Source organism: Giraffa tippelskirchi, chromosome 4 (assembly GCF_054371585.1).
Source record: "Giraffa tippelskirchi isolate mGirTip1 chromosome 4, T2T-mGirTip1v1.2.pri, whole genome shotgun sequence".
Taxonomy (NCBI): Eukaryota; Metazoa; Chordata; class Mammalia; order Artiodactyla; family Giraffidae; genus Giraffa; species Giraffa tippelskirchi.
The window spans coordinates 191,621,562-191,646,109 of NC_137278.1; the positions used below are offsets into that span (position 1 = coordinate 191,621,562).

A 24,548-nucleotide genomic window follows, 5' to 3' on the forward strand; every position below is an offset into this window, starting at 1 on the left:
TTAATTTGCTTATTCTTTCTTTCTACAAATATTTATTGAGTGCCTTGATATCCGAGACTCTGGGAATACAGAGGTAAACAAGCAGATTTACACTAGGATGACTGCTTACGCTCTAGTAGGGGGAGAGGAGACAGAAAATACACAATAATACCTGAGTGAAATATACATACCGGGGAAGGAAGAGATACATGCTATGGAGAATAACAAGCAGAGGAGGGGGAAAGAGTGTTGTGAGGTCCCAGTGTGACTAGTGTGGTCCAGGAAGTGTTCACTGAGAAAGTGCCCTTGGAGAGATGCTCTGATGACTCCAGAGAGAGCAGCCATGCAGTGTCTCCATAAAGGGAACTGCAGAGGACTTCCCTGGTGGTCCAGTGGTTAAGACTTCTCCTTCCAATGCAGGGGGTGGGGGTTCCATCCGTGCTGGGAGAGCTAAGATCCCACCTGCCTCCTGACCAAAAAAAAACACAAAACACTAACACATAGAAGCAATATTGTAACAAATTCAAAAGACTTAAAAAAAAAAAGGAAGATGGAGAAGAACAGCAAACACAAAAGTTCTGAAGTGTGATTTTGTCTTCAAGGAGCAAAGGGGAGAGAGGAGGGAGTAACAGCAGCAATATCTGCTCAACCAAAGCGAGGCAGGCCTATGCAGAGTTTTAATCCATGACTGAATGACAGAGGAGGCCACTGAAGCAGTAGGAGGTTCTAAGCACTGGAATGATGTCCTCTCACCATGGGTAAGGTATTCCCCAAGGTGGTATTCTCAGCAGTGTGGAGAATGCAAGAATGAGGAAGTCACAGTTCTTGTTTAGGGAGTATACATCCTAGAGGGCTTCCCTGGTGGCTCAGACCGTAAAGAATTTGCCTTCAATGCAGGGGACCAGGGTTCGATCTCTGGGTCAGGAAGATCCCTTGGAGAAGGGAATGGCTACCCACTCCAGTATTCTTCCTTGGAGAATCCCAAGGACAGAGAAGCCTGGTGGGCTACAGTCCATGGGGCCTCAAAGAGTCAAACACGACCGAACAACTAACACTTTCATCTTAGATGAGGAGACCACCCTCTGCACAGAAACTCCACAGATAGAAAGCAAAATATGGAAGAACTCTGTTCAAAGATGGAGTACAAAGGAGAGAGAAAAAGGAAGCTGTCAAGGAGGTGATATGAGTCAGCTCTTGAAGAATGAGAAAAATGTCATGAAAATTATAAAGATGTATTGGCAGGGGTGGTAACTGGGAGTTGGGATCAGACAGTGGCAGGCATGGGGGTGACATGCTAATGAGAAAGTCTGTTTTATTCAGTAAGCAAAGGAGCTTTTGTTGAAGAGAATAAGATGATCACTGTCCAAACATGTCTCCTGACCAAGAGCAAGCCTATGCCCTGAGAAACTGTCTAGGGACAGAGCCAAATGAAAGTTGGGTAGACAGTCCCATTATGGTATTAATCAAAAGGGAACTGAGTTTTGCACAGAGCACAGATGTAAGGCAAAAAGGTAGAAGCATGAGCCATGAGACCAGAGAAAGAAGGCTTGGAACAGGGAATAGGAAGCTGTCTGGTGTGAGCTACTGAGCTACAAAGGCGTGGCTGCAGATGCTTTGTATGCAGTGATCGCCACCTTGGCCAGGAGTGGAGGTAACAGTTAAGGGACCCAAGCTGCACAGATGTGGAGTCTAGAAATGGAGACACAGATGTAGAGAACTAACAAGAGGGTGGAGGGTGGGATGAACTGGGAGATTGAGATCGACATATATACACTATTGATACCATGTGTAACATAGATAACTAATGAGAACCTACCTCTAGCTTAGGGAACACTACTCAGTGCTCTGTGGTGACCTAAATGGGAAGGAAATCCAAAAAAGAGGGGATATATGTGTACGTGTAGCTGATTCAGTTTGCGGTACAGTTGAAGACCACACTGTAAAGCAACTATACACCAATAAAATGTTTTAAGTTATTTATTTGGCTGCGCAGGGTCTCAGTTGTGACACTAGGGAATCTTTGATCTTTAGTTACAACCCTCAGGATCTAGTTCTCTGACTAGAGAACTAGAACCTGGGCCCTCTGCATTGGGAGCATGGAATCTTAGCCCCAGGACCACCAAGGAAGTACCTCCAATAAAAATTAATTTAAAAAATATGGGACTATGTGCTCCCAATGCAGGGGGTCCAGGTTCGATCCCTGGTCAGGGAACTAGATCCCAAATGCCACAACTAACAGTTTGTATACCACAACTAAAAGATCTCTTGTGCCACAACTAATTGATTTGGTACAGCCAAATCAATACATATTTTTTAATTAATTAAAACAAATTAAAGGGCCCCAAGCTGTCTTGGACAGTCAGATGTTTGGGTTCAGAAATGGCATCTGACAGCAGAGTAGAGGGTGGTTGTGATGAGCATGGAGGCACTGACATAGGGAGGTGACTTTGAAGGCTGATTGCAGTTGCTCAAGCAAGAGATGTGTGTGTGTGTGCCAAGTCGCTTCAGTCGTGTATGACTCTGTGACCCTATAGGTTGTAGCCCACAAGGCTCCTCTGTCCATGGGAATCTCCAGGCAAGAATACTGAAATGGGCTGCCATGCCCTTCTCCAGGGGATCTTCCTAACCCAGGGACTGAACCCACGTCTCTTGCATCTTCTGCATTGGCAGGTGGATTCTTCACCACTAGCACCACCTGGGCAGCCCTAAGCAAGAGATACAAGGGCCTTAAGCTGTGGCCCAGAGGAAGGAATGGAAAACAAGGAATGAATGTGGGTTTGCTTAGGTAGTCAGATACGAGGGCTGGTGAAAGACGGAGAAATGGGGGATGACTTTAAGGGTAATTGAGAGAACGGTGCCATTAAATAAGAGAAGTAGCACAAAGGGAGGATGCAGCAGAGATGGCATGCTGTCCACCAAATTCCATTCTCACCTTTTTCGTCAGTATCAGAATTGTAACCAGGCATACAGCTGCCCAGCTACATTAAATTTCCCACCCTCCTATGTAGTTGGATGTGGTCTGATGATAGGTATTTTCCAGTAGAATGTAGGAAAAAGTGATATGTGTCTTCCAGCCTAGTGTATAAAACCTATCACATGACCCCTCCCCTTCTGCTTCTCTCTCCCCCCTCTCATGGACTGTTAAGGTGAATATTAATGCAACCTTGGAAGCCACACGTTAAAGATGATAGAGCCGCCATCAATGACTTGACCCAAGAGAAGAAAATGAATTTCTACTTTGTCAAACCATGTTAGTTTGGGTCGATTTGTTATAACATTCTATAGTCAATCCTAACTAATACAGGAGGGCAGAAAGTGAAGGGGGGTGACAGAGGATGGAATGGTTGGATAGCATCACTGACTCAATGGACATGAGTTTGAGCAAACTCCAGAAGATAGTGAAGGACAGGGAAACCTGGTGTGCTGCAGTCCATGGGTCACAAAGAGTCGGACATGACTTAGCGATTGAACAACTAATACAGATGGGAAAGTCTGGGACATAAAGAATAGGGAAAATTGAGAATTTGATTTGTTACAGTCAGTATATATATTGAAATGAACTATATCCTTGAGGGGAAAACAAATAAGAGGTTATGTTCCTTAAGAGGGTAACAGGGACTTCCCTGGTGGTCCAGTGGTTAAGAATCTGCCTGCCAATGCAGGGGACATGGGTTCAATCCCTGGTCCAGGAAGATCCCACAGGCCTCGGAGCAACTAAGACCATGTGCCACAACTACTGATCCTATGTGCTGCAACTAGTGAAGCCCACATGCCTAGAGCCCACACTCTGCAACTAGAGAGTAGCCCCCATTCGCTGCAACTAGAGAAAACCATCACACAGCCATAGGAACTCAACTCAAGCAAATAATAAGTTAATTTTTAAAAACAGGTATTATAATCCATGCCCCACACAAAAATGGGTAACAGAGACAATATTGGAGACATGAATCTGACATGTAATGTAAAGGTGTGGTGTGGTTGGCAGGACTCTCTGAGACCTGTCTGTATTTACAAATATGCCAATAGTAATCATACGACCAAGTCAGATCCTGTGTAAAGTTTTCAAAAGTATGGGAAAAGTATATGCGGAATATTCTTCATATTTTTCATCACAGTTGAGCTGTGCAACACTCTTTTCTTCACTGCCCCATGCAACCTTCTCAGAGAATTTGCTCTCTTAGCCTTTTCTGCTAAGGGATTATATGACATTGCTCCCATTTGCTTCCTGAAGATGACCAAAGAGGGGAGAGTCGGTAGCTATCTGATTTGAACTTGGCTGACCAAATCCTCTCTCCTGGAAATTCAAAACCAGGTCTCAAAAACTTCAGTTAGTAAACTGTAAATTAGAGATGCATAAGGTAATACAGATTCGGAATTGAAAGAGCAGTTTTAAGAACGCTATCTTTGGCCCATATGTGATGGAGATAAGAGATAAAGATTGCCTGCAGTGTCAGAAGAAAGAAAGGGACATTCAAAGAGAGGTGGAGAAGAGAGACCATAGGTTTTCACATTTATTTATTTATTTGGCTGTACTTGGTCTTCACTGCAGCATGAGGGATCTTTAGTTGTGGCATGTGGGATCTAGCTCCCTGACCAAGGGTTGAACCCGGGGCCCCTTGCATTAGGAGTGCAGAGTCTTAGCCACTGGATCACCAGGGAAGTCCTGAGACCCTGGGTTTTAGAGAGACAAATAACACTGAGCACCCTAAAACTCCCTCGTTTCTGGATCCTGCAACGTGGGAGGTCCAACTACCTGGATTTCAGTTTCGTGGGACAGCCTGTGTTTGTAAAACAATTCCATTTTGCTCCAAGCTAGTTTGTTACTGGTTTCTATTAGTAGAACCCAAGACATCCCTGATTAATACTTTACATATTTGAAAGCAGCTTCTTTGATGTCATCACATTTGACCCTCATAAGACCACCGTGGCAAGACAAATGCCATTATACTCTCTTGCAGATGAGGCCCTGAGATTAAGAAGACTGAGTGTTCCAAAGCCACAAAAAGGCGCAGGCAAGGCGCTAGGACCAGTGTGCCTGCCCTTAGGAAGCTGAGTCCAGGGTCCACTGTGATGATCCTTGTAGATGATGCAATGACTTAGTGAGTTTGTAAATTTTATCACTGAAGTTTCACTGGCTTAGTTTACCTACTATTCATAAATAGAAGGTTCTGGAGAAGAGGAGATTCGAATTTCTGAAAAGAAAAATAGCATCTTTGAAAGAAACTGGACTCAAAAAAGGTTTAAAACTGAGCTAGGTCAGCCTTTAGAGAAAAAAAAAATTCATGAGGCATTTTTAATTAGAGAAAAAATTTTCATTTTTAAGTAAAATGTAAGAAAATGCAGTATTGCTGGTTTCGTAAGAAGGGGAAATAGCAAACTCTGGTTTCACGACCTTGATTTCCATGATTGAAACATAAATGGACAATTTCTGTGAGTAGAATATGGAATTTGGAACAAAACACATATTCACCACCAACTCACCATTTTCAACTACATTCATTGAGAAGATATGAAGGAGAAAACCTCCTTCAATGACCATCTCAGTCTTCAGTTTACACAAACTTACAGCTAAAAACATACCAGAAAGTGCTCATTTTCTGTTCCGGACCACTCTCTGAATAACTGTTCACATGAATATTTGTTCATTCCTTCATTCATTAAATTTTTAATGAGCTCTTACCAGATGCCAGACCCTCTGGGGACATAGCAGAAAACAAAGACAGCCAAAGTCCTGCTTAATGGAATGGAGTTAATACTCAAGTGTGGAAGGCAGACAATACACAAATAAGTAAGCATAGGGTGTCATGCCATTAAAGGTGCTCAACTAGTGTCATTGAGGGTGCAGAGAGTAATGAAGACAGGTGCTATATTAGGAAGGACTCTTTGATTAAATGACATTTGAACAGAGACCTCAATGAAATGAGGACATGGACTACATAATTTTCTGTGTTCCAGGCAGAGGAAATAGCAAATCCAAGAGCCCTGAGGAATGTGCCTGGGATGCTAAAGAACAATAAAGGGACTTGCAAGTTAGAGTATGTAGGGGCTGGAAGGTAGAAGATGAGATCAGAGAGAAACTAGAGGCCTGGATTATGTATACTTTATAAGATATGATAAAGACTTTCAATATTATTCCAATTGAGGTAAGCCATCTTTGAGCGGGAAGTTTTGATTTGACTTTGGCTAATTTTGATCACTTTGCTGTGTGGGAAGTTCTTCAAAGAAGCCCGAGAGAAGTGGGGAGACCAATGCAGTAATCCAAAAAGAGGTCACGCTGATTCAGACCGGGTGGTAGCGATGTATGTGGAAAAAAGGGTAGAGTTATGATATATGGGTTTTTTAAATTTTTATCTTATTTTTAGTTGGAGGATAATTATTTTACAATATTGTAAAATATTGTTTCTGCCATATACCAATGTGAATCTGCATTAGGTATACATATATCCCCACTCCACCCCTCCTTGAACCACCTACCCTCCTCCCTTCCCATCTCACCCCTCTAGTTTGTGACAGAGCACTGGCTTTGGGTTTCCTTCGTCATACAACAAATTCCTGCTGGCCATCTATTTAACATATGGTGATATATATGTTTCAATGCTACTCTCTCAAATAACCCCACCCTCTCCTTCCACCGCTGTGTCCAAAATCTGTCCTTTATGTCTTCATCTCCTTTGCTGCCCTGCAAATAGGATTGTCAGTACCATCTTTCTAGATTCTGTATCTATGCATTAATATATGATATTTGTGTTTCTCTGACTTACTTCACTCTGTATAATAGGTTCTAGGTTCATCTACCTCTTTGGAACTGATTCAAATGTGTTCCTTTTTATAGCTGAGTAATATTCCATTGTGTGTATGTATCACAACTTCTCTTATCCATTCACCTGTCAGTGGACAGATATGTTTTTAAAGATATAGCCAGCAAACTTTGCCAAATGATTGAAAATGGAGAGTGTATGGGAAATAAAGAGTCCATAATGACCCCAAGGCTTTTTGGCCTAAGCAACTGAAGAAGGTTTGGCCATATACTGAAACGGGATTGACTGAGGGAGGAACAAATTTTGCTTTCAGTGTGCTCAGTGTGAGACAGACATGGACATCCAAGTGGAGACATTGAGTAAGCAGTTGTATATATGAGTCTGGAAGTCAGGCGAGAGAGGTTTGTGTTGGAGACACAAATTTGGAAATTTTCAGCATTCAGATGATATTAAAGCCTTGGGACTAGATCAGATCATGAAGGGAGCGAGTTTAGATAGAGAAGAGGCCTTAGAGAAGAGGCCTTAGCATTACAACTTTTAGAAATAAAAATGATGGGAAGTCTCTAAACAGAGGAGACTATAAAGGAGCCACTGATGGAATGGAGGAGAGCCAAGAGAGAGGTGACTCAGAAGCCAAGTAAAACAAAGTGTTTCAAGGACGAGAGAGATCAAATGGTTCAAATGTTGCTTGGTAAGTCAAGTAAGATGAGGACTGAAAACTGACCACTGGATTTGGTCATGAAGGTCATTGGTGATCTTGATAAGAATAGTTCTGGCCAAGTGGAGGATATGAAAGCCTGGCAGGAGTGGACTAAAAGGTAAGTCATGTAATGTCCCTGCATGCTGTATACCTACATGAACAAAATATGCACACATACACCTCATCTAAATAGAGGGTGGCTAGGTTCTAATATCAGGAGGCCAGTGTGGCAGCAGGCCTGGGGTGGGGCCTGGGCACTGGCAGATGGGGAGCTAAGCATGTGAAGAAGGTGCCATTCACTGACTACCTTTGCTTGTTTCACTGTATGGTTTGACATTCTATCATTCCTTCAGTATGTTTTCTTAACTTTCCAGACAATTGTCATGTTGATAAATTACCTTAAATCTCTTGGAAAGGAATCGCTTTTGGAGGCTGTGCTAAGTGAATTAGCACTGAATGAGCTGTGCTTGTGAATCTCATATTTCACCCAGCTAAAGTTCTGCTTAGAAAATCATCGCTTTATTCTAAATTCTTAGCATAATAAAAGGACATTGAGTTGTGTTTCTATTCTTGACAAAAAGCCTTTTCTGACTTTGTCATAATGGTGTTTTTCTCCGAACCTCAATAATCTGCTTAAGATCTTCCTGTATCAGTGAACCAATTACATCTCTAGTATCTAATGCAATTTGCAATTTGTTGCCTTTTTCCTTAACTTGGGATTTGATTTTCTGACCTAAATGTTTCAGAGTGGTTTTCCATCTGGCTTCCTTCACCAAAGAAACAGAAACATCCAGAATAGTTAGGCCCTCTGTCGCCACATGAGGACAGAAGAGGGTAAGTAATAAGAATTCCCCCGCAGAGCATTCATGAAGCAGGAATGTAATTGACCTGCCGAGCTGTATAAACGGCACAGGAGGGCAGCACAAGGCCAGACTCTCGGTCCCAATCCGGCAAATATTCCAGACCATAACCCTACTTACAGCCTATGTTTCTAGACGTATACAGAAGAGTTTTAAACCCCACCAAATTTAACTGAACTGTAAATCTGCATAGACTCTACCTGATTGAACGTTTTCAGATCATTTTCATACATTACTCACATAATAATTTGAATTTAACGTTAATGTAGCTTATCATAGCAGAGTGTTTTAATAATTGTCTGTGTGGTCAAAGTAAGTATTATAACCCTTAACAAGTGAGTAAGTAGAAATGAAGGAAAAAGGTGGGGACTTCCCTGGTGGTCCAGTGGCTAAAACTCTGCGCTCCCAATGCAGGGGGCCCGGGGTTTAATCCCTAGTCTGGGAACTAGATCCCACATACCACAACGGAGAGTTCGCATGTTGCAACTGAAGATTTGGTGTGCAGCAACAAAGATCAAAGATATCACGTGCAGCATTTAAGACCCAGCCCAGCCAAATAAGTAAATAAATACATATTTTTTAAAAAGGTAAAAGGTAATTTGTCTCTGATCACATGCAATTGGTGCAAAGATAATCCAAGCCTGATCCTTTTCCACTAAAACTGCTCTTCAGAAAGACACACCCCCATCCCTCTAAACACATATGCTGCTGCTGCTGCTGCTAAGTCACTTCAGTCATGTCCGACTCTGTGCGACCCCTAGACGGCAGCCCACCAGGCTCCGCCATCCCTGGGATTCTCCAGGCAAGAATACTGGAGTGGGTTGCCATTTCCTTCTCCAGTGCATGAAAGAGAAAAGTGAAAGTGAAGTCGCTCAGTCGTGTCCAACTCTTCACGACCCCATGGACTGCAGCCTACCAGGCTCCTCCGTCCATGGGATTTTCCAAGCAAGAGTACTGGAGTGGGGTGCCATTGCCTTCTCCGCTAAACACATACAGACATATACAACGCCTCCATGACATACTCACCTTGACTTCAGATATAAATACATGGCTTTCTTTTTCCCTCAGGATTGCTTTGGTAATTCTGGGTCTTTTATGGTTTCATGTAAACTTTAAAATTATTTGTTCTAGTTCTGTGAAAAATGTCATGGATAACTTGATAGGGAATCACATTAAATCTGCAGATTGCTTTGGATAGTATGGCCATTCTTAACAATATTAATTCTTTCAATCCAACAGCATGAGACAGACTTTTAATTTCGATGAAACTGCTTTCAATTGGAATCAAATGTCCTCAATGACCTATATGTCCAAGGAGAAAGCACATATCCCAGGGTTAAAGGTTCTAAAGCAGCACTGTCTGGCAGAAATATGAGAAACACGTGCAATTTTAAACTTTCAAGTAGCTATATTTTCAAAAAGTAAAAAGAAACAGGTGAAATATTTCAACATATAATCAATATAAAAACTATTAATGAGATATTCAACATTATTTTTTCATACTAAGTCTTTGAAATTTGGTGTGTATCTTACACTTACAACACATCTCAATTTGAGTTGGTACATTTAAATGCTCAAGAGTGGAACTTTCCTGGTGGTCCAGTTGTTAAGACTTCACTTTCCAATACAGCAGGTGCAGGTCTGATCCCTGGTTGGAGAGGTAAGATCCCACATGCCTTGAAGCCAAAAAACCAGAACATAAACAACAGAAGCAATATTATAACAAATTCAATAAAGGCTTAAAAAATGGTCCACATAAAAAAAAAAGCTCAAGAGCCTCACATAGACAAAACAGACAACATAGCTCTAAAAAATTACTGTGATGTTGAGAACACCAGAGGAGATTTAATTGTGCTGGTATTTTTCATTAGCCTAGTAACTTTTATGGTCCTCGGGTAACAAAACTGCATAGGTTTTGAGTGGTCTGTTCCTAAGGTTGTATTTTCTGTAAGTCCTGTTATTTCTAGTGTGCTGTTTAAAAAAAATACTTGTTTTTTTCTGTATGTACATACTTTCCTACCCCTCCTCCCAGCTAGAGGTAGTCATATGACATAGTTCTGAGCAATGAGATGTGAGGGGAAGTCTGTTAAGTCATATGGGAAAGATTTTTCACCCTGATAAGAAGGGAGGACACAAAGAGAAAGCATTCTTCTCTTTTTTTTTCCTCCCTCTATCCCTTCCTTTCTCTTTGAACATTTCATATGAGAACATGATGTTTGGTGCTATGGCAGCCATCCTGAGACTGTGACAGGAGACTACTAAGTTGAGGATGGCAGAACAGAAAGGAGATGTAAATGCAATAAAGAAGCCAGCCGGGCAAAGATGAAGATGGTAGAGAGCCTAGGGTGGAGTTCTCTAGGTGTCGCAAGAGTATTGTAGCAGAGAAGATGTCCTTAATGGGCACTGGTAAATATTCACAACCAAAGTTCACCGTTTTTTCTTCCATATGCCCCCACCCTCTTGCTAATGATTCCCTTCCATCTGATTGCAATATTCTTTCTTCAGGTGCAACAAATGTACTAGAATTACTCCCAACACTTGAAAGAGTGCAGGGCTAGAAGCAGCAGCACGGTTCTCTTGCAGTCCCTTGTTCACCAATAAAGATTCATGCACAAACACTGCAATTTGGCTGTAACATGTTTAATACTTTTAAAATCTTTAAAATTATCTGTCATGAAAAAAGGTCTATCACTCAGTTAATAAGTAAGATTGAAAGTGAAAGTCGCTCAGTCGTGTCTGACTCTTTGCGGCCCCATGGACTATATAGTTCATGGAATTCTCCAGGCCAGAATACTGGAGTGGGTAGCTGTTCCCTTCTCCAGGGGCTCTTCCCAACCCAGGAATCAAACCCAGGTCTCCCGCATTGCAGGCAGATTCCTTACCAGCTGAGCCACAAGGGAAGCAATAAGTAAGATTATATTGTATTGATTCAACAAATTTGGGGTAATTGGGAATGCAAAGAAGATTCTTCGTTCAGCAGTTCCTTATGTTGGGGTCACAATAATTCAAGAACTCACGTTTACATAAATATATGACTACAAAAGGCAGCAGTTTTTTCACCACTTTACAATGTCAGGGTAATTACAGGAGAGCATGCTCAGAATGCTGCTAAATAAATAATATAGATAGCTATTTTTTTTTTCATGGATAACGTTTTAAGCTACTGATTGTGGAAATTCTGGAAGTCTATTTCCTGAGTTTCATGACAGACTGAATGGGTAACCAATTCACTGGTGAGTTCTTTTACACATTCAAAGATTTTTTTTTCAGTGAACAAAGATAAAGTTTTATTTGACCAGTTACTGGTCTTACACTAACGTTTTCATCACATGTAAATGAACCAGTAGTCTCAAAGGACTGGTAGCTCTGTATCAACTCTTCATCCAATTTCCATTCTCTATTTCCATTAGCACCATCTCATCATGTGCAATAAAAGCATTCAGTTTCTTTTACAGTTGTTGACTGCCTTGACAAAGTAAGCAGTGTTTATGAGTCAGTCTTAATCACCTTAATAAGTGAACAAAGAATCAATTCAGCTTATCTACATTTCTTTTCCTTCACAAAAAAAAGGTCAATTCAATCCTGCTTAGAAAACTGGCTATCATCTTACCTCAACCAAATCAGTGCAACCCTAGATAATGGAGCAGGACTTTAAGTTCCTTCTGACTTGGGTACCAATTGTTGCCTTAAAAGTAAGTATCCAAATTGCTACATTTACTACACTTTACTATCATATCAAACATAATGAGAAGAATCTAGAGGTTAATTTTTTAACATTAAGGCTCTCTGAGAACCACACTGGAAGTGCCCAGAGCCTTCAAAATTTGGCCCCATTTGCACACATGTACATACTTTTCCCTTACTTAATTTCATGCGACCTAAAAATCTCATCTTCCTTTTGTAGAAAGTTTCTTCTATTACAAACTAAAGTCTTCAAATTCATTATCTGAAACCTAACAAATAGTCCAATAAAACGTCCAAATTGTAAACATCAATGCTATTATCCAACTCAAAGATACAGATCTAGGTTTAGCTGAGTCTACCAGCAACTGAAGGCTGTTTAGAGCACGTTAAAATGCATCATCAGAAATTCTTCCATTAAAAATACCTAAAAAAAATTAACTTGCTTTGTTTTCAAACGGATCTAGTCATATCTATAATATAACCAAAGTTTCACCAGATCTCATCTTGTAAGTATCACAGCCTTCTAAGCCATTTGAAACTGATTTTGAAGGGAACTTAAAGCCATTTTTAAAAAATTTGCTTGTTGGTTGGTGCTTTTTCCGGCTATTGCTTCTAGAGTCACCACTGTTTTTAGTTTCAAAATTTGCATGGCTGCCTTCTTGACTTTGCTGCAACAGACATTCTTAACCATGGAGGTATTGCTCGAAATTTAAGCAAGACGGGCTTAAGCGTTAGGGTTATTTGCATCTTTTCCATTACAGAGTCCATATTTTTAACAAGTACCTAAATTCCACCTCTGCTTTGGGGCCTAGAGTTGCTGCTTACCACTTCTTAGTTATGGTTAAGAGTGGCGCTATCACCTTCATTACCTTCAGTACGACAGAGCTGACAAGACAACGGTTTCTGAGTGTTCAAGAGCTTTCATTACCGCTCGTATTTTCCCTGGTTTCAGGCTTGCACTTAACCTGTCCTGGTATCAACTTCCCATCCATGTTCCCGGCTGACAACTACACCCCAGGACAAGTCCTTACACGCCGGGCTCTCGAGGCGGGACCCAGCGGCCGTCCGAGGTAGTAAACAAAGCCTAGCGCAGGCGCAGTAGCGACAGGCGTGTAACCTGGTTTGCTAGCAGCCAATGGGATTTTTTGTACAGTAAAAAATGGAAAAACAAGAATCTGCACACCGCTCTAAGGTGATACAGTGGTTGGCGTTTTCTGCTTTTACATACTTCTGACTTTTGTTTCTGAGGAACCTGTGGGGCCTTCCGCAAGAAGCCCTTCCTAGAAGGGAAAACAGCCGCTGGCGTGTTGCCTGCTTCTAGCCTCGTTTGTTCTCGACGTGGAGTCTTGATATTTTTAATTTGATTACAGCATTAAATTACCGCACCTGCTGGAGGGAAGGGGGAAAAAAGCCTCACAACAGCATAAAAAAACCTCTACTCTCCGGTCTGGCTCAAACATCGCGAGATCTGCCTGCGCGAACAGCAACTCCCTCCCCCTACAACTGTGTGCGGTTGCGCATGCGCCTGACTATTTTTTTTTTCTTTTTTAAGCGCGAAAACATTTCGAAACTTTGTGCTGGGTAACAGTCAAGCTCGTTTGACCGTCGAGAAAGGTCTGAGGATAATTCACGTTGACGCGATGGATTCAAGCACACAACACTACATTCTTCGAGATTTTGCAGTCACTACTCCACACGCTTGTACCGTCGTCCCTCTTTTCCGTTACTGTGTGTCTGCCGTGAATTCTCTGAGGAGAATTCAGCGAATCGAGTAGTAAAGGAGTGGACATGGGAGAGCCGTTCAGGCTTTAAAACCAGAGTGATGGGCTTTCTGTGTTTGGAAAGATAACCCTGGGAGCGACAGAAGGAATAAATCTTTAAGGACCGTGAAAAAAAAAGTTTTTTTTTCCTGGAGACCAAGAGGGATTGTGAAGTAAGGTAATGCAGAGGGAAGGAGAAGATGGGAAAATAGAAGGGGTGAAGGAAGGCAATAACTACACAGCCCAGTGGAGAGGGGAAACTAGGAAAACAGGGCTCTTGGTGGTAGAGTAATGTTCCCCAACACTACTTTTTTTTTTTTTGCACCAGGGACCAGTTTTGTGGAAGACAGTTATTCCATGGTGGGTGGGGGACAGGGGGTGGTTTCAGGACGAGTCAAGCTCGTTACATTTATTGTGAACTTTATTTCTATCATGATGGCATCAGCTCCACCTGAGATCATCAGGCATTAGAGCCTGAAGGTTGGGAACTCCTGCAGTAGAGGACATTTCCCATCGGACAGTGTGAAGATGTTCGTGTTTGTAAACAGAAAGACAGAAATGCCCCCACATTTAGTTCCTCTTGAGTAAGGTGGAAATCGGGGAGTCCCTACGTGAATGGGGCAAGGAGGATTCTAAAAGCCAGAGTCCTGAGCAAGGACTGAGGTTGGGATGAGGAAGTAGAGGAGTCAGGAGTTCTGGAAGCGTCTTGGGAGAACTGACTAATCTGACCTCTTTCTCTCTCAGGACACATGGGACACCTGCACGAGCATTCAGTTTCTTCCTGCAGTGTCTGAAACGTACTGCCCACACCTGAAGTGTCCTTGTCCTGTGGGTCCCTTCAGCCACACCTCAGGCAGGATGCAGTGTGGATTTCATGGAGTGGAATGGTGGAACTGAGCTATCAAGACACCAGCTTGTTACAAAAGTACATACTTTCTGCTTTTAGCCTCCCAGAGTCACTTGGTATGAGAGTCCATCTTGATATTAGCAGCAATCTCTAGTCAACTTTTGATTTTGAGTATATTTTGATTTTTTATGTACTGTCTGGAGTACAAGGCAGAGGAACGATGCAATACGTGATTTTAGTCGACCAGCAAAGGAATTGCTTGTAGGTAAGCAATATAGCTTCATCTGTAAGAAAAACTCAGTATAGAAAGCCACAGGATTTAAGTTAGCAGTGAGGGAGAAGGATCCAGGTATCAATTAATAGAATGGAAATGCTTCATTAAGAAAGGTCCAGTACTGGTAGTCCCTATCAAGAAGTTCTTCCTAGAACAGTTCACTTCATTTTGGCAGCCTACAGTATAGCCTAGGAAATGGCAACCCACTCCAGTATTCTTGCCTGGAGAATTCCATGGACAAAGGAGCCTGGCAGTCTACTGTCCATGGGGTGACAAAGAGTTAGACATGACTGAGCAGTTAATACTAGTGTAACATAGTAACTGGGCCACATGTGTGTCATTCATGAAAATGTTCCAGAAAAAAAAAATCCACGCATGCAATAGAATAGGGTTTCTGCATTGATGCCTTAGTATTTTGGTTTTAGGGAGTGGGATCATCCAACTGTAAGAGGTGTGATCTCTCAGTAAGGTGTCACAGGATATAGAATTGAGAATCAGACCTGGAGTTTGATGCTAAGGTATTACAGTCTCTCTGTGTGACCTCTCTCAGCCTCGGTTTTCCTATGTGTCAAATAAGAACAGTGTCTCATTCATAGGATGACAGTAAAGATGAAACAAGATACTGTTGACAACTGCATGAGTTACAAGCATAACTTGTAGTGTATGTTTAATAAGAGTTTCTGCCTTGAGCTTCTCACCATTTATGCCTGCCATCTCCTCACCAAAATGTGCACGCTCAATGTAGCATCTGTATTCAGAGAACCTTAGGCTAGATTCTTTACCTTGCCTGCACATTGGAATCATCTGGGGAGTTTTAGAAAATCCTAGTGCCCAGGCTTCACCTTTGACAATTCAATCAGAATCTCTGGAAGTGGAACCCAGAATTCAGTATTTTTTTAAAGCTCCTCATTTTGCTGCCAAGATTGAGAACCACTGCTCTGACTACACAAGTGGTGCTGTCGGTACTTTCAAATGAGAATAGTGAGAATCAAGGCTGTTTTTGTAGCCTTTCAGTGAGTAGAGAATCACTTGGACAGGGAGGGATGGCATGTGTGGGTCAGGAATTTGAATTTCTAAGAGAAAGGGTACTTTCTTGTAGGTTTCTAGGGATATAAGTAATTCAGAAGTTGAAACCACCATACTACTTCTGTTATTGATGCCAGGATATTGTGGTTATTGGCAGGCTCGGCAGTGGAGAGTTCATGGAATTAAAAAAAAACATACACTAAGATGTCAGTCATTTCTTCTGTCAATCGCTTTCTCCCTTTCCGTGTCCTTCCTCTTCATAAAATTTGCCAGATCTGTTAGAGAGTGTTGAGGGAGAAGTACAAGAACTCTGCTCCATCCCAGTGCCTCCAGCTGATTTGATCCACTTTATGTCTGACTTTGTTGTTGTTTAGTCGCTCAGTCGTGTCTGACTCTTGGCAACCCCATGAGCTACAGCAAGCCAGGCTTCCTTGTACTTCACTATCTCCTGGAGTTTGCTCAAACTCATGTCCATTGAGTCAGTGATGCCATCCAACCGTCTCATCCTCCATCGGCTTCTTCTTTTCCTTCCCTCAATCTTTCCCAGCATCAGGGTCTTTTTCCAGTGAGTCAGCTGTTTGCATCAGATGGCCAAAGTATTGGAGCTTCAGCATCAGTCCTTCCAATGGATACTCAGGGTTGATTTCCTTTAGGATTGACTAGTTTGATCTCCTTGCTGTCCTTGAGCTGAGTCAAACTGACTGCCTCCTAAGAATTTGGATCAGAATATTGAGAGACTGGGTCGTATGTTTTCTCCCCAGCTTTATGGAAGTGTGACTGACAAATAAAAGTTGTGTATCTTTAAGGTATACAATGTGATGTGATATATGTATATTGTGATGTACATTGTGGTGACCACAGTCAAGCTAAATAATACCCCATCTCACATAGTTACCATTTTTGTATGTATGGTGGGAACACTTGAAATCTCTCTCAGTAAATTTCAAGTATACACTGGTATTAACTATAGTCAACATGCTATATGTATATAAGGTCTCGAAAACTTGTTTATCTTATAATTGAAACTTTGTACGCTTTGACCAGTATCTCCCCTTGTAGCGAAATCCCCCAGCCCTGGTAACCACCATTCTACTCACTGTTACTATGAATTTAACTTTTTAAGATTCCACATATGAATGAGATCACGCAGTGTCTGTCTTCCTGTGTCTGGCTTATTTACTTAATGTAAGGCTCATCCATGTTGTCGCAAATGGCAGGATTTTCTTTTTTAAGGTTGAATAATACTCCTGTGTGTGTGTGTGTGAGAGAGAGAGAGAGAGTAGGGGGGGAGGTATTTGTATATCACATTTTCTTTACCCATTTATCTGTCAACAGACACATTGTTTCCATGTCTTGGATATTGTGAATGATGCTTTGATGAACATGGGAATGCAGACATTTTTTCTAGACAGTGATTTTACTTCCGTTAGGTATATTCCCAGAAGTGGACTTCCCAGGTGTCTAGTGGTAAAGAATCTTCCTGCCAATGCAGGAGACATGGGTTTGATCCCTGGGTTGGGAAGATCCCCTGGAGGAGGGCATGGCAGCCCACTCCGGTATTCTTGCCTGGAAAATTCCATGGACAAAGGAGCCTGGGGGGTTCCAGTTCATGAGGCTGCAAAGAGTCAGACACGACTGAGCGACTAGACAACAACAGTATACCCAGAAGTGGGTTTGCTGCATCATATTGTAGTTCTGTTTTAATTGAGACTGGTTCATTTAAATAGAAGCATTGAATTTGTAAGGTCGTGTAACTTGCAGAGAGCTGAGGCCACCATTTGTGCGTCAGTAATCAGAACAAGCTGATTGCAAAAGAGAAGCAGGTGGATGCTGCTAATTAAGAGAGAAAATGGGAGAGAATAGGTCTTGTAGCCTCAAGAGAGAAAGAGATGGAGTCAGTGGCTATCTCAGCTCTGACAGCTTTCTGTCCTTTACTTCAGTCCCATCTTTGGTCTCACTGTCACTTCCTATTCTTGAGTTCCCTGCAGTTCTTCTTCAGAGTCTTTATAATAAATCCACCTCCACCCCACTGGCTTTCTTTTCTCCCCTTAGATAGCTCTCTAATGTGGCTAGTTGTGTTCTCCCTTTCCTCCTGCCCTTGGATTAATAAAACCACAATTTTCCACAACAGGAACACACACATATGCAGCAGGGACACTTATTTAACTCACTACTGCTCAAATATGCCAAGAAAATGTAATTCTGTTCGTTGTTTTCTAGAGTTTTCATGTGGGTATGTTATCTATTATTGTATAACAAAATTCTCCCAAACTTAGGAACTTAATAATAAGAATTACCTTATCATTTTTATGGGTGAGGAATTTGAGAGCAGCTTAACCAGGTATTTCTAGCCTGGGATTTCACAAAGTTGCAGTCAGGATGTTGTCTGTGACTTCCCTAGTGAAGAATCCACCTGCCAATGCAGGGGACATGAGTTCAATCCCTGGTCCAGGAATATTCCACAACATAGAGTGCGGGCATGCTTAGTCACTTCAGTCGTGTCCGACTCTCTGTGACCCCATAGACCATGGCCAGCCAGGCTCCTCTGTCCATGGGATTCTCCAGGCAAGAATACGGGAGTGGGTTGCCATTTCCTTCTCCAGTGATAAAGTATGAAGTGAGTGAAGTGAAGTCACTCAGTCGTGTCTGACTCTTTGCGACCCCATGGACTGCAGCCTACCAGCCTCCTCCATCTATGGGATTCTCCAGGCAAGAGTACTGGAGTGGGTTGCCATTTCCTTCTCCACCACAACGTAGAGTAACTAAGCTCATATGCTGCAACTACTGAAGCCCACACACCGTAGAGCCCGTGCTCTGCATAAAAGAAGCCACTGCAATGAGAAGCCTTTGCACTACAACTGGAAATTAGCCCTCCCTTGCTGCAACTAGGGAAAGTCCATGTGTAGCAGTGAAGACCCAGCAGAACAACAACAAAAAAAGATGTCTGGACTGCAGTCACTTGACTAGGGCTGGAGGATCTGATACTAGGGTGGCTCACTGCCCTGTTGCTAGTTGGCACTGGTTGGTGAGAGGCCTCAGTTTTCCATGTGTGGACCTCTTTGCAGTACAACATTAGTGTCCTTATGACATGGTGGCTGGCTTCCCCAAGAATAAGTAATCCAAGAGGGAGAGAGCCAGGCAGAAACTGTCCTTGTGATGATCTAGCCACAGAAATTACAGAGAATCACTTCTATCACATCATTTTAATTGGAAACAGGTTGTAAGGATGGCCCACGTTCAAGAGAAATATTATTAGGTGTCACCATTTGAAAGGCATATCAAAGATTTGTGGACATATTTTAAAGCCACCCCAACTGTTCAATTACAGGAAAACCAACTAAGTATCCAGATCAGTCTCAAATATAGTTCAATTTCATTATTTAAGTGGTTCCTTTAGGTGGCATAAGTCTCCTTTGGATAAAAATGTGTCCTGTTTCATAATGTTTCCCAAGGAGGTCCTGACATCTTCTCTGATGATAATGTCGATTTGTACGAAGGGTGGGGAGGGGTAACAGATACATCCTTGTGGACTCATGAGTAAGGTGGTATTCCCTGACTTCATTCTGGACCTAGCATGTGCCCTGGCAGGGTTCTTGCATGATTCCCCTTGCTGGCCTGATCACTGGGGAACCTGCTGGCTTGTGATGCTGAAGCCTGGATCTCATGAATTCATGGCCCATTTTTGGCTTCAGGCAAATCTCCCAGGGAGGATCAGCCTCTTCCCCTTAGGGACTCTGCTTCCCCTTGACTCTTGCTATCAAGTCACCTCACCTGACCATAGCAGACTCCATGGCTGTTAGTTCAGCATCCATGCTTCAAAGGAAAAAGAAATGCTTGGGATGGTCAGCTGCTCTGTATGCCTGTGTATGCTGTAGAAAACTTGCCATTGGTCCAAACGGCCATGCAAAGTTCAGAATGAGGTGTGAGGGGGCTTGGCAGCTGTCTCCAGAGGGGAGCAAAAGCAGAGATCTCTTGTCCTGAGTGCTCCTCTCAAGCTGGAGGTAACTTACTGTGGTATGCAGAGTCAGGACATCTATAGATATTCACTCTAATACTCACACCCTGTGAATATGTTACCTTCTAGGGTGAAAGGGACTTTGTAGATGTGACTAAGTTAAGACCTTGAGAGGGGAGATTATCCTGGATTGTCTCGTGGATCCAATCTAGTGACTTTCCAATCTGAGGTCAGAGTCACAGGGAGTGACTCTGGAGTGGTTAAACTTACTCACCATTACTCTGACTGTGGAGTAATGGTTAAAGAGATACAAGGTGGTTGGTTTTGAAGATGAAGTAAGGGGGTTATGAACCAAGGGATGTAGGCAGCATTGAAACAGATTCTCTCTCTGTAGCCTCCAGAAGAGAACACAGCCTTACTGTCACCATGATCTGAGCCCTAAGACCCATGTTGGATTTCTGACCTACAATACAGTAAGACAATAGATGTGTGTTGTTTGAAGCCATTGTTTCCAGTACTTTGAAAGAGTCACCAAGAGAAAATGAATACTCTCATTTCCTTCTTTGGTCTAAAAGGAGTCAGGTCCACTGACTGGCTGCTTTATTCTCCTTTATCTCTTTCTCTCTGAACCTGAGATCTAGAGGGAGAGACTCTTACTCTCTGTATGGCATGTCCTTGTCCACCACAGAGCAGAATTTATTACTTTCCATTTTCATTCAGACAACAGAGTTGAAAGTACGGTACAGTAAACACCCACACACTCTTCACCTAGATTTGCCAGTTGTTACTTTCCCTTTCTGATTATGTATGTATGTATTTTTTCTTGTTTAACCACATGTGGGTAACTTGAATTCATCTTGACCTTTCATCCTTAATTCTTCAACATCTCCTAAGAATAAGAAAATCCACCATTAACTACAATTCCTTTCTCACACCTAATAGAAATAATGATTTCATGACACCATCTAATACAAATCACAAGACAAATTTCCCCAATTGTCCCCAAAATATTTTAGAGCTATTTTATACTATTATACTAACTCTCCCTCCTCAGTCAGCATCTCATCAAATTACATGCTTTGCAGTTGGTTTCTTTAGTCTCTTTAATCTGTCACAGTTCACCCTTCTTATTTTAAAATAATGACCTGATAAGTCCAGACTGGTTCTCTTGCAGAATATTCTATATTCTCAATTTGGTTAATTTTTTTCTTATAATGTCTTTGATTTGTTTCTCCAACCACTGCATTCCCCACCCCCCCACCCCCCGAGAGGCACACTGTATAGAGGTTTGATTATATTTAGATAAATGTTTTTGGAAAGAATACTTCATTAGTAATGTTGGGTAGGTTACATTGCTTTATGTTAGGCACTAATTTCAGGTTGTCCCATTGTTGTATGTGTGCTCAGTCATGTCCGACCCTTTGCGACCCTATGGACTGTGGCCCACCATTGTTAGTGATGCTAAATTTGGTCACTTGGTTAAGACGATGACCTCCTCTCCCAGTCTCACCATTGAAAGTTTGTAAATAATCTACAAACAACCTGTTCCCAACAACTTTTGATCTCATAGTTTGAATATCTGTTGTTGTCCTTGCCTGAATCATTTATTACACTGGGGCCTGCAAAAATGGTGTTCTAACTATTATATTCTGCATTTCTTAGCTGGCATTCTTTGGTAAATAGATCTTTCTTTAAGAGAACTGTTTTAATGAATCCCTCAGTGGACAATTGGATAGTGGTTTGCTTTCAGCTTTGTTTAAAGCGGTTGGAAAGCTCTTGTTTTTTAAAAGGATGTGTTAACTCAGTTAGCAAGTTCACTAATATCTCAATAGCATCCTCAGTGTTTCCAGTTGTTTCTTTGCTTGGCTCCCAGGAGCTTTTTAAAATCCAGGCAATTCACCATGGTAGGATTTGAGGTAGAGGTGGGTAAGAGGTTCACCAGTCTGTGGTAAAAGGGAAGAAAAACTTCTAGATGGGAATCAAGAACCAGCATGATATTTTGACTGCACCAGTTCACAGGAAGATCAGTTTGTGGAAGTTAAAGATCTAAAAATTAATTCCCATAGAACTGGCTACAGACTCTGGGACCCTTTGGAAAATTTCTGCGTGCCCCAGTCTGAAGGCCTGCTCTATGGTACCAGACAGTCTGAGTAAAGTCTTCCATATTTGGTTGATGACAAATAAAGGAATTTTGAGAATGGCTTTCAAAACAGTAGCCTGGATTTCAAGCCTGTTGTCTTGCTGTACACTCTTGTTTTAAATTTTGGACGCTGAATATTTATTCCTTCTTTTTTTCCCATCACTTTGGTAACTCTGAAGAGTGCCACATTCCCTATCCCCAAGGCCAATTGATTCCCCAGGCAGGCAGAGGAGAAAAAAAAATTACATAAATTATTTTCAAAATATGACCCCAGTTACACAAATATTATGGGATTTTATGATGGATGGAAGACAACTGTATTTTCTTCAAAAAGGCAGGGAGTGAGTTTGGTGATTATAAATATAATATTTTAATAGAATTAGTATACTACATAGCATTTTATAGCTATTAATAATATTTCAGATTAAGATTTCTTATGAAATCGTTTTTATTTTATCATTAAGCTATGATGTACATGTGCAGTCATTCTAAAAAGAATGAATAATTTGGTCTTTTTTTGCTCTCAAATGATTTAAAGCAGTCTTTCTGATTGCTTCTGTCAAAGGCCTATAGTACTGAATCACATCAGTCACATTAAACTGATAAGTTACTTTAAATGAATCCATTATTTATGATATAGAATAGTATAGTATAGTGTACCTGCTCTGGAGTCAGACTAAATAGTCCCAAGTCCTAGCTCCTATACTAACGAGTGGTGTGGTTGTGGGTATATTACTTCTCCTCCCTAAGTTTCCTTCTCTGTAAAGCAGGAATGTTAATAGCAGTACCTGTCTTATGGTTGGATGTGCTCAGTCGCTCAGTCGTGTCCAACTCTTTGCCACCCCATGGATTGTAGCTCGCCAGGCTCCTCTTTCCATGGGGATTCTCCAGGCAAGAATACTGGAGTAGGTTGCCATGCCCTCCTCCAGGGGATCTTCTTGACCCAGGGATCCAACCCAGGTCTCCTGCACTGCAGGTGGAATCTTTACTGTCTGAGCCACCATAATTTGCTGAGAAACATAATACATCACCCCACTCCCAATATTTTTTTTACCAGTGTGATGAATGTTTTATTAAAAATACAATAATTTCTCTTACCACGTCAGGCTAAACTTCCAAGCAGTCTATTAAATAAATGAGAAAAATACAATTAAGTTTTTCTCTGGTTGGATAGGAGGATTAAATGAGATCATGGCTCATGGTAAATAATTAGCTGGTTCTGCTGTTGTTGCTGTTATTATTATTCTTATTATTCACTAAGAGGAGAGAGATGATAGTAAGTCACCATCTGACTGACTCTTAAGAATTTCTTCAAACACATGTCCAGCTTTCCTGATAAATTAATTTTCTGAAAGGGGCCAGTGTTAGAATTAACAGAGTTTGAATTTCTCTGAGCCTTACATAGAAAAACTAGAATTAACTTGATTCTTATCCTAGAATAAAAGAAGTAAAAGAAATATTTCTACCTGAACCCCCCCCCAAAGAAATACAGTATTCAGAATTGCCATGATTAGAATTCTGAGTTAGAAACAAACAGGTTATATGTATACCTAAAGAGGCAAATGTATAGATTCAGTTCCTAACTTGGGATAGTCCAAATGTTATGCAAGGGATTGACCTTATTCAAATTTATTTTTATTTAAAATAATCCAGCAAGTCACAATAAACAGTATTTATCTTTTCTCCTGTAAAATAAAGCATGCACATTGTTCCTAGTTCAGGTGTAGGTCTAGTGTATCTCCCACTTAAGACTGTTAGATCTAGATGAATGGCCTCATAAAAGTCAGAAGCCGCAACCTGAGAAGTAGGTTTCCTGTGTTCTTCAACCCCCCACCCCCACCCCCCCACCCCCCCACCCCCACCCCACTTTCTGATGGCACGCCACAGTCGTTCTGTGAAGCTGGCGTTTTCATTCTGTTGCACCTAAATAGATTTTTAAGGAAAGAAGCAGTGAAGGATGGAGGGAGTTACCGTCACAGTGTCCATACTAATTCCTAGAATCCTTTCAAGATTTAGGGTCAGCAGCAATTCAGTAAAGAAAGGGCCCATTAGGTAAATTTGGCTCTGAAAATGCTAATTGAAAGTCCTCCTCTGCAATTCAGTTCTGTTCCCTCTTCCTTTCTTTAGTCAGCAGGGTCCCATGGTGACTGGTTCTGAACGCAGTCATCCCCTTCAACAGTTACCTAGCACCATGGCAACGGGGACGTCAGTGAAGCAGGAAAGACCCTGCACAAAACAGCTCCTACCAGACTCGCTCTGTGCCTCTTAACTCAGTCCTGCCTGAGGCCTAGGGATGGGGCTAAAGACATCTGAACATACACACTCAAGAAACCTACATATTTCTGTGGTTGTGCCTGTGAGCATAGATATATGGGCATATGGTAAACTGTGTAATGAGGATTTCCTCTCCAGCCCCAAAACATGGAGCATGTTTAAAGGGTGTGGATGGATGGTGGGATGGGGTGGGAGGTAGACATTTGATGATATGTAAAAATTGTATTTGTGTTTATAAAAGTAAGTTAACAGTAAGGGAAGTTGGAGTCCTACTTATATATAGCCAGGTGT

The 24,548-nt window shown here is 41.7% G+C and overlaps 1 protein-coding gene and 1 long non-coding RNA gene across 12 annotated transcripts in view; one reads left to right on the forward strand and one right to left on the reverse strand.

Annotated features, from left to right (window-relative positions):
- LOC145545257 (uncharacterized) lies at positions 1 to 13,025 on the reverse strand. Of its 3 annotated transcripts, none has more exons than XR_014081976.1 (4): positions 12,851 to 13,025; positions 9,885 to 9,973; positions 9,324 to 9,599; positions 1 to 448 (listed from the first exon to the last, which is right to left on the reverse strand). It is a non-coding gene; the product is annotated as an uncharacterized LOC145545257 (long non-coding RNA). The 3 variants fall into 3 exon arrangements; XR_014081974.1 differs by having other exon boundaries at positions 9,837 to 9,973; XR_014081975.1 differs by lacking the exons at positions 1 to 448; positions 9,324 to 9,599 and having other exon boundaries at positions 9,686 to 9,973.
- A 483-nt stretch (positions 13,026 to 13,508) lies between these two features.
- The window catches only part of GPR19 (G protein-coupled receptor 19), a 34,858-nt gene continuing 23,818 nt past the window's right edge, over positions 13,509 to 24,548 (forward strand). For 3 of the 9 annotated variants that reach the window (XM_081589275.1, XM_081589274.1, XM_081589276.1), the window contains exons 1-2: positions 13,509 to 13,919; positions 14,486 to 14,853. The gene's annotated coding sequence lies outside the window, so the exon portion shown is untranslated. Of the gene's footprint in view, positions 13,920 to 14,485; positions 14,854 to 24,174; positions 24,340 to 24,548 lie in introns of those variants that run through there. The other 6 variants (XM_081589280.1, XM_081589278.1, XM_081589281.1 and 3 more) reach the window with 3 other exon arrangements.